This window comes from Sciurus vulgaris (assembly GCF_902686455.1).
Source record: "Sciurus vulgaris genome assembly, chromosome: 2".
Classification (NCBI taxonomy): Eukaryota; Metazoa; Chordata; class Mammalia; order Rodentia; family Sciuridae; genus Sciurus; species Sciurus vulgaris.
This window is the reverse complement of record NC_136462.1, coordinates 89,250,235-89,264,138: the sequence shown is the minus strand read 5'-3', so window position 1 is coordinate 89,264,138 and position 13,904 is coordinate 89,250,235. Positions and strand designations below refer to the sequence as shown.

Genomic DNA, 13,904 nt, shown 5'->3' with positions numbered 1-13,904 from the left:
CCTAAAGGAATAGCCAAATAAAGGAGAAACCAAATCATGTCAAAAAACAAAAATGAGTCAAATGACTGGGAATACAAATCATATCACAATAATAACCCTGAATGTTAATGGCCTGAACTCATCAATCAAAAGACATAGACTGGCAGAATGGATTAAAAAGAAAAATCCAACAATTTGCTGCCTGCAAGAGACCCATCTCATAGAAAGAGATACCCATAGACTAAAGGTGAAAGGATGGGAAAAAACATACCATGCACACGGACACAGCAAAAAAGCTGGAATATCCATCCTCATTTCAGATAATGTGGACTTCAAGCCAAAACTAGTCAGAAGGGATAAAGAAGGACATTACATACTGCTTAAGGGAAGCATAAATCAGCAAGACATAACAATCATAAATATCTATGCCCCGAACATTGGCTCATCCACGTACGTCAATCAAATCCTTCTCAATTCCAGAAATCAAATAGACCACAACACAATAATACTAGGCGATTTTAACATACCTCTCTCACCGCTGGATAGATCGTCCAAACAAAAATTGAATAAAGAAACCATAGATCTCAATAACACAATCAACAATTTAGACTTAACCGACTTATAAGAATATACCATCCAACAAAGAACGAATACACTTTCTTCTCAGCAGCACATGGATCCTTCTCTAAAATAGACCATGTCTTATGCCACAAAGCTACTGTTAGCAAATACAAGAAGATAGAGATAGTACCTTGTACTCTATCAGATCATAATGGATTGAAATTAGAAATAAATGACAGAATAAAAAACAGAAACTTCTTCAATACCTGGAGATTAAATAATACACTATTATATGATGAATGGATAACAGAAGACATCAGGAGGGAAATAAAAAATTCTTAGAAGTAAACGGGGGAAAATCTGCAATTACCCCAGATCTGCACTGCTAGAGGGGAAGATACATGTACAACATGAAAAACAAGGGAAGAAAATGATCCAAACAAATCTAGAGCTATAGTAATAGAATCAATGACAGTATGTTAGAAGAAATGTCAGAAAAGGACTTCAGATTATACATGATTAAGATGATTCGCGAAGCAAAGGATGAGATAAGAGAGCAAATGCAGGCAATGAATGATAATACCCATAAGCTGAAAGAGCACCTGCAGGAAGCAAAAGATCATTTCAACAAAGAGATAGAGATTCTCAAAAAAACCAAATGGAAATCCTTGAAATGAAGGAGACAATATACCAAATAAAAAACTCAATGGAAAGCATCACCAACAGACTAGACCACTTGGAAGACAGAACCTCAGACAATGAAGACAAAATATTAATCTTGAAAATAAGTTGCCCAAACAGAGAAGATGCTAAGAAATCATGAACAGAATCTCCAAGAACTATGGGACATCATGAAAAGACCAAATTTAAGAATTATTGGGATTGAGGAAGGCACAGAGATACAAACAAAAGGAATGAACAACCTATTCAATGAAATAATATCAGAAAATTTCCCAAACCTAAAGAATGAAATGGAAAATCAAATACATTCAATGTTATTATATAGATGTTTATTAATTACTGCCATTTTGTTTTTTTATAATGTTTAGTTTGGTCAGGTTTCTCATTTGCTTGGTTACCATTCAAATGAGATTTGTTCACTTGAACATTTTTGTTCATTCTAGGGTTTGTTTCAATTTCTTCTGTGGAGTATTTCTTTAAGTAAACAGGACTTGTTGAGTAGCCATGAATTCTTTCAGTTTCTGCTTATCTTAGAAGGTTTTTATTTCTGCTTTGATTCTGAAGGATAGCTTTGCTAGATATAGCAATCTTGGTTGATAGTTTTTTTTCTTTCAGGACTTGGATCACATCATTCCAAACCCTCCTGGCTTTTAGAATTATGCTGAGAAATTAGAAGTGATTCTGTTCAGTTTGCCTCTAAATATGACCTGACTTTTTCCTCTCGAGGCTTTTAAAATTATCTCCTTGTTCTGTATGTCAGGCATTTTAATTATGATGTTGTGGAGAGGTTTTCTTTTTTTTCATCTTATCTATTTGGGGTTCTGAATGCCTCCTATATCTGAATGTTCTTCTCATTCTCAAGGTTTGGAAAATTTTCTGTTATTATTTCCCTGAAGAGGTTATCCATCCCATTATCCTGCATCTCATATCCTGCATCTCCTAAATTCCAGTGGTTCTTAAATTGGTTTCTTAATGTTTTCCAGAATTCTTATATATTCTAATAATTGTTACTTAGTTTCTTTTTTAAATACTGTCAATGTTCAAAGCTGGTCAATTTGACTTCAAGCTCTGAGATCCTGTCTTCAGCATTATCTACTGTATCAGAAGGACTTCCAACTGAACATTTATTGATTTATTATGTCTTTCATTGCCAAGACTTCTATTTGAGTCTTTCTTTATTTTATTATTTGTTCTATTTAGTTATACATGCCAGCAGAATGCTTTCTGATTCATTGTAAACAAATGGAGTACAACTTTTTATTTCTTTGGTTGTACATAATGTAGAGTCACACCATTCGTGTAATCTACATGTACATAGGGTAATGATGTTTGTCTCATTTCACCATCTTTCCTTTCCCCTGTCTCTTCCCCCCCCTGATTTCCCTCGACATAATCCAAAGTTCCTCCATTTTTCCCTTCCCCCTGCTCCCTGTTATGTATCAGCATCCACTTATCAGAGAAAACATTTGGCCTTTGGTTTTTTTGGATTAGCTTATTTCACTTAGCATGATATTCTCTAGTTCCATCCATTTATCTACAAATGCCATAATTTTATTCTTCTTTATGGCTGAGTAGTAGTCCATTGTGTATATATACTGCAGTTTCTTTATCCATTCATTTATTGAAGGACATCTAGGTTGGTTCCACAATTTGACTATTGTGAATTGAGCTGATATAAACATTGATTGGCTGCATCATTGTATTATGCTGATTTTAAGTCCTTTGGGTATTGACTGAGGAGTGGGTCAAATGGTGGTTCCATTCCAAGTTTTCTGAGGAATCTCCATACTGCTTTCCAGAGGGGTTGCACCAATTTGCAGTCCCACTAGCAATGTATGAGTATACCTTTTTCTCCACATCCTCACCAACACCTGTTGTTGCTTGTATTCTTGGTGATAGTCATAGTAATTTGGAGTGAGATGAAATCTCAGGGTAGTTTTCATTTGCATTTCTGTAGTTACTAGAGATGTTGAACATTTTTTTCATATATTTGTTGATTGGTTGTATATCTTCTTCTGTGAAGTGTCTGCTCATTTCCTTAGCTCATTTATTGATTGGATTCTTGTATGTTTTGTGTAAAGTTTTTTGAGTTCTTTATAAATTTTGGAGATTAGTGCTCTATCTGAAGTGCATGTGGAAAAGATTTTTTCCCACTCTGTAGGCTCTCTTTTCACATTATTGATTGTTTCCTTTGCTGAGGAAAAGTTTTTTAATTTGAATCCATCCCATTTATTGATTCTTGCTTTCATTTCTTGTACTTTGGTAGTCTTGTTAAGGAAATCTGGTCCTAAGCTGACATGATGAAGATTTGGGACTACTTTTTCTTGTGTTTGTGTTTGGTGCAGGGTATCCTTTTTTTTTTTTTTTTTAGAGCATACTGTGCAAATATTTATTTTAATTACTCCTATCTGAAGGTACTTATTTTTTGAGAACAACAGGGCATTTTAGTATCCACTCTTTCCATTCCTTAAAGGCTTCCACAGGTTTCAGTAAATTCACATTATTTTCACGACTATGTTTCGGAGTTGCTCTTGGTGTGTCAGCAGATACATCATCAATCCACCTTACCAGTGCTTTGTATCTTTCTGCAATATTGAAGCCAATGACACACTGCAGCTTGCGTAGACAGATAGGGCAAATGTTTAGAAGACGATGGTCAGCTTCCTCCAAGTGGTTGGAGCCTTGCATTAGGCATGTGAGCCACTGGCAGTATCACAGTCCAAATATTTGTCCAATCTCATGGGTTAAAGTCTTACAGAATTGTAGCAGCAAAACAATAGTTTTTCAGGAATAAAGTAGTTATCAAAAATGGAATAGTCATTGGAAGATTTTTTCTGGAACTTCTTCACTGTGCCTTCATAGTGTGAGCTATAGAAATCACTGCCATATCTAGCCAAGCTGATGATCTCCACACCATCTATCAAAGAAGCCTGTCCAAAGACAAAATTCCAGGAGTCTCTTGGGTGAAGATCAATCACTGTTACTCTCACAACACAGAAGACATCTTCAGTTTTCTTCTTTTTTAAGAACTTCAGGATATGCCCTGCATGAATTTGTAAAATGTATGTGTGCTCATTCACTCTAAAAGAACGGAAACGGAAACTGGTTCTAGGAGTTTTACAGTCAAGCCATAGAAAAATGCTTCACAGTAGCCCTTGATCCATTTAATATATTCTTTGCTGATAACTCTGGTGTTTCCTAGAGATCCAATGGACAGTATATAAATACTGCACTTCTCTGGAGAGAGGGTATATTTCTGTAGGGATTACTGAGAAACTATTCAAAGTCTTTGGGGAGCCTCAGAGTGGCAGTTGATCTAATTTGATTGTGAATGCAAAGTGACAGGTCCAAAGAGATCACTGGTTGGATGGAAGGCTTCATTCAATAATTGCTATTCCCTAGTATCTAATTTCTCATACTGTGACACAAGTCCTGGGTTCTTAGAGATGAGAGCCATTTATAATGTCTATTCAAAGTGATATAATACTTGCATAGTGACAGGTCTAATCCATTCACATCATGTTCGTATGTACAGCTTTCATTCTTCCCTTTATAAAGGAAGGCTCCCATTGAAGTTTTTATGTTACAAGGACAGGCATGTCTGGAAGGTGCTGTGAAAGGTGCCTTCACCCCTGACAGTCCTAGCTGCTGCCTGCCCACCTCCCAAGGCCCAGGGTATCCTTTTAGGTACAATCTTGTCTGTACTGGTTTCACTCATGTTCTGCTAGATACACCCTAGGCTGTACAGTAGACACTTGCTGGGTCAGTCTGGCAGTGTTTACTGTGATCTCCCAGGTGCCGCAGCAGTTGAGTTGCAGCATGGCCACCTCAAGATGGCTGCGGCCTCAGCTCTCCAAGGCTGATTGAGAAACAGAGAGAACTTTTCAAACACCAGTTCGTAGTGCAGCCTCTTGATCAGTTGAGTTCAGGATGCTTTTCTGAACTCTGGTTTTCCTCACCAAATCTCTTCATTGTGTTTCTCTCTGTTATCTCTTCCCCTCTGTAGTAAACCAGTGTAGCTGCCACTGCTACTGCCACAATTAGCTAGTTCCAATGTACTCGTTCTTCTTTGTTCAATGTATCCAAATTTCTGAGTCTCTAAACAGTCTGACTGTCTAATAATGAATTTTAGTGAAATCCCTCTTTCACCTACCTCACTGAGAAACAGTACTCCTGCTTGAATTCCAAGTCATGGAACAACTAGGAATTCAGCCTTCCTCTAATCTGGCATCTTGAATTTCCCTCCTGTGATGGTTTTGAAATGAATGTGTTTCTTCTCTGCATAATTCCCTCAAATATTCATTTACAAAACTAGTAGAAGTTGTAGAATAGCAGTGCTTGGAAAAGTAAAATTCTTTCCTCTCCCCTTCATCATGTTTAAGTACTTCATCTAGTTTGGGGTTGGGTGGTAATCTGGAGAGAAAAATGTCCCATTTTTTTGTTATTCATTGTCCCTTTTTGTAGAAGAGAAACTGAGAATTAGTTCAGATTTGGTTTCACCAAATCACTTTTTGTACAATCATAGATGAAATATCAGTAATCCGTAGGTAATAATTCTGATTTATAGTGTGTTCTTTCTGTCAGCTATGTTGAAAGTTAAGATTCTGGCTTTAGGCCAGTTGAAACTACCTTAGGGAAAAGTAACAGAGTCAAGATATTCCAAAGAAACAGTCTGTTGGCTGGTAGTACCTTTGTGAAGCCATCTCTGCTTCCTTACGTTGTGTTTTTAAGGGTCAGGCGCCATGGCTCGTGACCCTGAGAGAGCAGGAGTGGTTGTAAGTGTTCCCACCAGTAGTGTCTGGATTGGGTTAAGAGTTCATGTAAAACAGAATTAGAATCTTTGTCCCCACCCAAATGTACCGCAAAACTTTACATGAGTTATGCTAGTTTATTTATGTTACTGGATTCCATTTTTCAAAAAGAGAAAATCAAGATGGGGTGATAAAATTGTTCAGAGATATTCTTTGTTCTTTTCATGTTTCAGCTGATTTTTTGTTGTTGTTAGATTTCAACGATAGCTGAGATCTCAAAGTTAAATAATGGTCTTAAAGATAGAAAATGTCTGTTTCATGGCTGTCAAATATTATTCTTGAAAGAGAGACTGAGAATTTAGAGATTTGGTCAGCCATTAGAACTTCAAATAAAGCATGAATATTGTCAGATTCCATTATTATTATCTACATTATATTTTCAGAGTTCACATTTATGGTTCAGATAAAATATTTGAAAAACATGAAAGGGAAAATCAGTGTATTACTTTGTTGTTGCATACTGATATTATGTATTTTTATGTGAAGCAACTTACATTTACAAAGAGAAAATTGCATTTTGGAATTCCCATTGGATGAAGAAATAGAAATGTAATATCATAGTTGTTGAAAAGAAGTAATTGATGCTTCTTGCATGCAAAAAAGAATATCTTTTGAGCTTTAGTTCAATTTCCTCTTGGCATTTCCTCATTTCTAACTAAAACCAGCATTGCACATTGAATTTTCAAGGCATAAATGCTAACCTGGCAAATTATTTTATGGATATTATTTTTGTATTAGAATACTTTCAGATAAGTACACTGGAAATTACCATGGATAAACCTTGTGTATCTATGTAGTTGATGAATAGACTCCAATATATTGCTGAACCCAAATACTCATACTATAGATTCACTTCATTTTTATTTTAACCCTTCTGAAAACCATTTATTCATCACTAATTTTTCTTTACGCTCCTTCAGTATGTCTTTTAAGTGGAATATAGATTTCTGTTTTTAAACAGTTCATCAAATAGTAATCAAGTGCTAGTGGAATGCAAGAAATTATAGGGAGCTTAAACATATGTCAGGCAAATATAATACTTTGGAGTACAAAAACCTTACTTGAAGGTTCAACTCTACCAATTACTACTTCTGTAAACTTGGGCATTAATGAGAATCTCTTTAAACCTTTTTTTTCCTCATTTAAAAATGGTGATAATAGGGTTCTTGTGTAGAGTAGCTGGATTAGTACATGTGTAATATATATGTAATTTATATATGCATATATATAAAACAGCACAATATATGAGACAGAATTCAATCAATTAAATTATTATTGTTCCAATCCCTGGTACCCCTCCAAAATATTGTTGTGATAAGTGATTTAAAGAACTTGTTTCCTTATGGGATATACTGAATGTACATAGGATACTGTGGTATAAGACATAGGCCAGTGGTGTAGAAGGCTGCAAGCAAAGTGGTTGGTGATTCAGAGTAGTGAGAAAAATCATAACAAATATCAAGAAAGTCTGTTTTTGTAAGAGTGGGACAGGGCTAGAAAGAGGACCTAGAGCAGGAGGGAGAAGAGGTCAGAGACACAGAAGATTGCCTTCATACAGTGAGAGCTTCAAGACTGGTGGCTTGCGGGACAAATGAAACTCATAGATGGCTAAAGCCCACAAAGTGTTCACAAATATTTTTAGCCCACATTTAAAAATTAGGCAAATTCATATAAAAATCCAAATTTCTAGTTTCTCTTGAAAAGAAGAAAACATAGTAACATTAGATGTTAGTCTTTACTTGGCAACTACTGTACTGGATTCAGTTGAATAGCAACCATGACTTTCTGTGGGCCACAAATTCTCTGCATTTTTTTCCCCCAGTATTGGGGATTGAACCAGGGGTGCTTTATCACTTAACTATATCCCCAGCCCTTTTTGTTTTTTTACTTTGAGAGTCTTGCTAAATTTCTGAGGCTGACCTTGAACTTGTAGTCCTCTTGCCTCATCCTCCCAAGTCTCTGGGATTACAGGCATGGGCTACTGCATTGGTTCAAATTCTTTACTTTGCAGTAGTACCCACCATTTGATATTGGGTTGTCAAGAAAACAGTTTACTTAACAAGTTGGAACACACAGACTTTCTGAATTATCTGTGTGGTAACTTTGTGTGCTAAATTGGTGGACACATAAACCTAAGATGATAAACATAGCTAAGTCAGGGGATTTGAGGGACTCTAGAAATGTGGCTCAGAAATTAAGGAAGTGTTGGTCATTGTGAAAGGGGCAGATAAGAAATCTCCTTTTCCTTATGAACTTTCTTATGATGTTCTTATATAGATGGTCTAGGCTGGTGCTTAACTTTATGGCAACATCTTAAAAGCTGGATTTGGCTCTTACATATCTGATTTCCTTTGCATAAAACAAAGCATGTGATCACATTTAAAAGAAAGAATGATATATTACTGCTATTGCTGTAATGTTAATAATATCATGTGGTTGCAGTTTTTACATCTGCTTTTTATTTTTGTTTTATCTTAGCAAAAGAGAACTAATTGAAGCATTTTTTTCCCCGTAAGATCTGTGGTTTAACTGTGCATACCTTTCTGTATTCATCTCTTAACTCTCTAACAAATCAGTTCTTCGTCTTGTAAATCCCACCATAGACTTGAGTGATGTTCACGATTTAGTTTTTATATTTGTAGATATATTGGATTTCACCTTTCTCCAGAAAAATCGAAGATATAGGAGTTACGTAAGCATTAAGTTTCTTAAATCCTTAGCAACTGGATTCAATAATAAGTTCTATTTCATTTGGCTCTTGTCAAAAAGTGTAGTTTATTCATCTCTCAGACAATCAGTCTTACTAAATCTAGGATTCTAGCTCATGGTTAGATTTTTTTTTTTCTAGTTGGAGGAGGGTCTTCAGAAATGGCTCTCATTGTCAAAAGGAATTTCTTTAAAAAATTTTTTTTATTTTTATTTATTTATTTTTAGGGTAGTGGGGAGTGAACTTAGGGGAACTTGACCACTGAGCCACTTTCCTAGTCCTGTTTGGTATTTTATTTAGAGACAGGGTCTCTCTGAGTTGCTTATGCCTCACTTTTGGTGAGGCTGGCTTTGAACTCTTGATCCTTCCTGCCTCAGCCTCCAGAGCTGCTGGGATTATAGGCATGTGCCACTGCGCCCAATGCAAAAGGTATTTCTTAAACCAGTGAATTTAATTGAATATAAAAGTCTTCCATAATTTGATTTATTTTCTTGTTCTTAGTATACCGATACCATTTTACACAATTTGGTGAAACCAACAAGAAATTAATACACATTTGATTGAGAAAAATTGGAGTTGTATTTATCTCTTTTCTGGCCAAGGTGTTATTGCCGACAGCAACAGTTAACTTTTTTTGGTCTTTTGTGTCAACATTAGCTCAAATTGAGAAAATATGGAATATTGTTTGACATGCAATCCTGAAAAATGTTATTTTGCTGACTCTAGGGGTTTGCACAGTTCCAATAATGGCCACAGAGTCCATTTAACTACCTATTTATCTAATACAGTGATTAAGAGCAGGAATCTAGGAATTTTCAAGTGCTGGTCACAGGTAAAGACCATCTGCTTATTCTCCCAAGCTACAGAAGCATGCCACAGGAATATGGGTTTGGGATTGAGGAATGAATGTGAAGTTACTTTAGAGGTCTTTATCTCCAATGTCAACCTGTCAATCATTCTCTGTTAAATCTTGGAATGACTTTGCACCTATATTTTGCAGATTTTTTGAAGTTTACTTATCTTTGTTTTCTGTTAATCCTCTGATGCAGTCAAGGTGTCTTTCACTTCATGACTATATGCCAAAATGATAAAAAAATCTTTTGAAAGATTTTCCCCCTATTTTTGATATGACCAGGCAAATGACCCATCAGATTAGAGGAGATAGCAGTATGCTGTTAGTCTGCAAATACAGGAGAAGCTGACTTTATCCAGACAGGTTTGTGATCCTTAATACATGCTTTATTTGCATATCAGATAACTTAGGAAGCTATGAGTACTTTCCTCTGTATTTGACTTTTGAAAATTAATTTATTTAGCTTCAAAGACCCCTGTTGGCTCAGTCAACACCACAGATATTTTTCTAAGGATGAACTCAGAATCCCTTGGCAATCAATTAGTCAAGTCAACAAATATCAGTTCTCCTCAGGGATAATCCTCTTCTTCTGACTCCCTTAGATGTTCTGCGTGTATCAGGGAGAGCTTTTGCTGAATTCTCCATAAAATCATTCCTGTCTGATCTAGAATCACAGGAACAATATGTTGGCTGGAGAATCTACTGAAGTATTTCTACTGTAGGAAGTTAAGATATTTCTTGATGATCATGAAAATGGCACACCTGGGTAACACTTTGTTGTAAGAAAACCTGGCACCAGCATTGGTGAATACCTTTTCTTCCTTTTGGCCTCTGCTTTCATTACATGATTTTCTTCAAATATTTCAACTATATGTTGTGCTGTTAAGAGACTAAGGAAAAGATTTACATATCATTTGCATTTAATTGTAGAGAATTACAGACTTACAAACTATTGGACATAGAATAAACTTTCTTAATAGAAATTGAGACTGGAAAGAGGAGTGACTTCCTCAAAAGTTCACAGCTAATTATTCTACCAGAACTAGAACTTAATGCCTATATATTTTCAACATGGTAGAATCACTTTTTCAGAGCAGATAAGAGTATCCTTGTTCATCATTTTGTGGTCTTAAAAATAAAAAATTACTTTTGTGCTTCTGAAACTGACACATGGAGAAAATTCAAAAACCACAGAAAAGCATAAGAAAAATAAGATAAATAATCAAGAGTTTTACCATCAAGTTTATCACTGTTAAATTTCCTTCCAAAAAGAATTTCCTTCCAGTTTATTTCTATACAAACATATCTTTCCCTCTTCAAGTAGTATCCCAATTTGAATTCTAGACAAGAAACAGAAAGCTTTGTTTTTAAAGATAAAATTGACTGAAAAGACTATTTGTAGATTTAAAGGAATTAACAGGGGTTGTTGACCCCCCAGAGAGACTAAGCAACAGTGGACGGGGAAGAAAAAGTGTGAAAGGAGCACAGGGAACCTCAGTTACAGCAATAGAAGGAGTTGGCAAAGGGTTAATTAACCCTTCCTCCCTTTACCATGATATTTTGAATTATAGTTAATTTCCCAACTTTGTTTTCCTGACAGTCTGATAAACATTGAAATCCCAACTAGGTTAGAAGTCAATTTTGCTTATGTTAGTGAGGATTCCTTGGGTTGGGAGAGTTATAAAGTCTTAATGGGGGAAGCCATATTGCTTCCCTAAGTCCTGTAATCTTTGTCTCTGGGCATGTCCTTTGATGGGTCCCTGAACTCTGTGCCTAAAGGGTCATTTCAGGAGATGAGAATTCCTGTGAGATGTGAGGGATTTTAAGACAGGGTGACTTCCTTGTCTCTTGCACCTTTATAAGAGACATGTTATGACATGGACTGCGAGGATCACTCCCATTGGAAAGGAATACCTTATACTTTTTGCTGCATTTCCTGTTCTGCATCCTGCATTGAGTGGCCTCTGTAGTCTTTGAGCATAAATATTCAGGTGCCTCTAAGAAAAGTATGACACCTCAGGGATACATCACTACTAAAATTGTGTGCCAAACCGGAAAGAAGAAGGGGAAAATACCTGAAGTTCTCTCACTTCTTGCCTTCCAATCTTCTAACACTTCTCCTTTGACCTTGACTTAAACTGAAGAAGACAGAGGTCAGGGAGAAAGACTAATAGTGCCCCGTGCTAGGTGCTATCCGTAGTTTGTCATACTGCTATTGAGGGACATCTGTGCTGTTTTTAGTTTATGGATGTGTGAGCATTCATGTACAAAGTATGAATGCTATATATTTTAATTTCTCTTTGATAAATTCATAGAAGGGGAATTTCTAGATTACAGGATAGATGTTCAAGTTTTAAAAATTTTTTATTTGTTATTTTTAGTTATACATGACAGTAGTACCCATTTTGACATAATTATAAAAGCATGAAATATATCTTGTTCTAATTCAGTCCTCAGCACCTCCTCTTCCCTCCCCCACCCCCTGCTCCCTTTCCTCTACTCCACTGATCTTTCTACATTTATGCATAGTATTCAAAAATTAATTTATTGTTGATGTACATACTGGTACATCAACTATATAAACATTCAACTTTTTAAGGAACTGCCAGTTTTTCAAAGTGGTACCACGACCACCAACATGTGAACGTTTTACTTGTTCTATACCTTGCTAATATTTGGTGTCAACAAAGTTGTTCATTTGAGCCATGTAGACAACTGTAGTTTTAATTTGCATTTCCCTGATGACTAGTAATATTGAGGAAATTTTCATGTGCTTATTTGTTATTCAAATATCTTTTTAATGAACTATCTGTATAATTTCTTTTAAATTAATTTTTTATTATTTTTTATTATTGAGTAGTAGAAATTCTTTAGATATTCTGGATTTGAATCATTTGTCAGGTTCATGTATTAGGAGCACTTAGTATGTGGTTTGTCTATTTTTTTAATGATGGCTTTGGATAAGCAAAATTTTGAAATAGGTTGTCCAGTTTATGTTTATATTTATTTTTCTGTCTGTTTTGTCTTTGCCTACCCAAAGATTTCCAAAGAATTATAATTGGAGATCAATAAAATGATGTCCTTATTTCTTAAAAAATGATTTCCATTTTAAAATGAAATCCAGTGTGGATGTTTTTTAGACCATCATCGTACTTCATAGAAGTTCATAAAATGCTGGATGGTTAGAGTGGGAAAGAGTCCTTGACACCGTATTTTCCAGACTCTTCCTTAACATTTTATTTCCTTATTAAAAGTATTCTCTTTTTTTTGGAAGTCTTCTAATTGTGGTAGCTTTATTAACTTGCACTATGGCATCATTAGCTTAGTGAGAAGCCATTGATATGGATTTACTGTCAACTAAGCCCCACCTCCAGTCTTCACATATTCAGTTTTGTTTTTTGTTTTTGTTTTTGGCAATATAGAATTTTTTATTGGTTCCTTTTAGTTATACATTAACATTGGGATTCATTTTGAATTATAAGAGCATGGAATACGGTTTGCTCTACTTCAGTCCCCTGTACATCCCCTTTTCCTCTGCTTCTTCCACCCACTATTCCTTCACTCGACTTTACCGATCTGTTGTTAACTATATATGTATTTTAAATAGTGTCTTGTAGATATACATGATAGTGAGATTCACTGTGGTATGTTCATATGTATACATAGGAAGTAGATTCATTCCACTGTTTTTCCCTTAACCTGTCCCTTTTCCTTCCCCCTCAATGCCCTTCATCTAGTCCACATTTCTATTTTGAGGGAATCCTTCCTTCCATCCTTTTTTCCTTTCTCTCTCTCCCAGGTCCCACCTCCTGTATTGCTTATTTTGCACTAACTTCTGCTTATCAGAGAGGACATTTGAATTTTGACTTTTTGGGTCTGGCTTATTTCACTTAGCATGATTTTCTCTAGTTCAATCCATTTGAGTTCTTATATATACTGTATATTATACCGGAGCAGGTAGCAAGGATTTTCTCCCATTCTTTAGGCTCTCTCTTCATGCTCTTAATCACTTCCTTTGCTGTGCAGAAGCCTTTTAATTTAATGTCATCCTCTTATTAATTTTTGGTTTTATTCTTGTACTTTAGGAATCTTGTTAAGGAAGTTGGTTCCTTGCCTGGCTTGTTGGAGTGTTGGGCCTACGTTTTTTTCCTAGCAATTGCAAAGTTTTTAGTCTAATTCCTAGGTTTGGTCCACTTTGAGTTGACTTTTGTGCAGGGTAAGAGATAGGGGGCAAGTTTCATTCTTCTACATACAGATTTCCAGTTTTTCCAGCACCATTTGTTAAAAACGATATCTATTCTTCAGAATATTC

At 35.6% G+C, this 13,904-nt stretch overlaps 1 protein-coding gene and 1 pseudogene across 8 annotated transcripts in view; one reads left to right on the top strand and one right to left on the bottom strand.

Annotated features, from left to right (window-relative positions):
• FSIP1 (fibrous sheath interacting protein 1) overlaps positions 1–13,904 on the top strand; it is a 226,089-nt gene that overhangs the window by 93,016 nt on the left and 119,169 nt on the right. The window lies entirely within an intron of this gene.
• LOC306653101 (archaemetzincin-2-like) lies at positions 3,592–4,613 on the bottom strand (annotated as a pseudogene). Its single transcript has one exon. The product of its transcript is annotated as an archaemetzincin-2-like (transcript).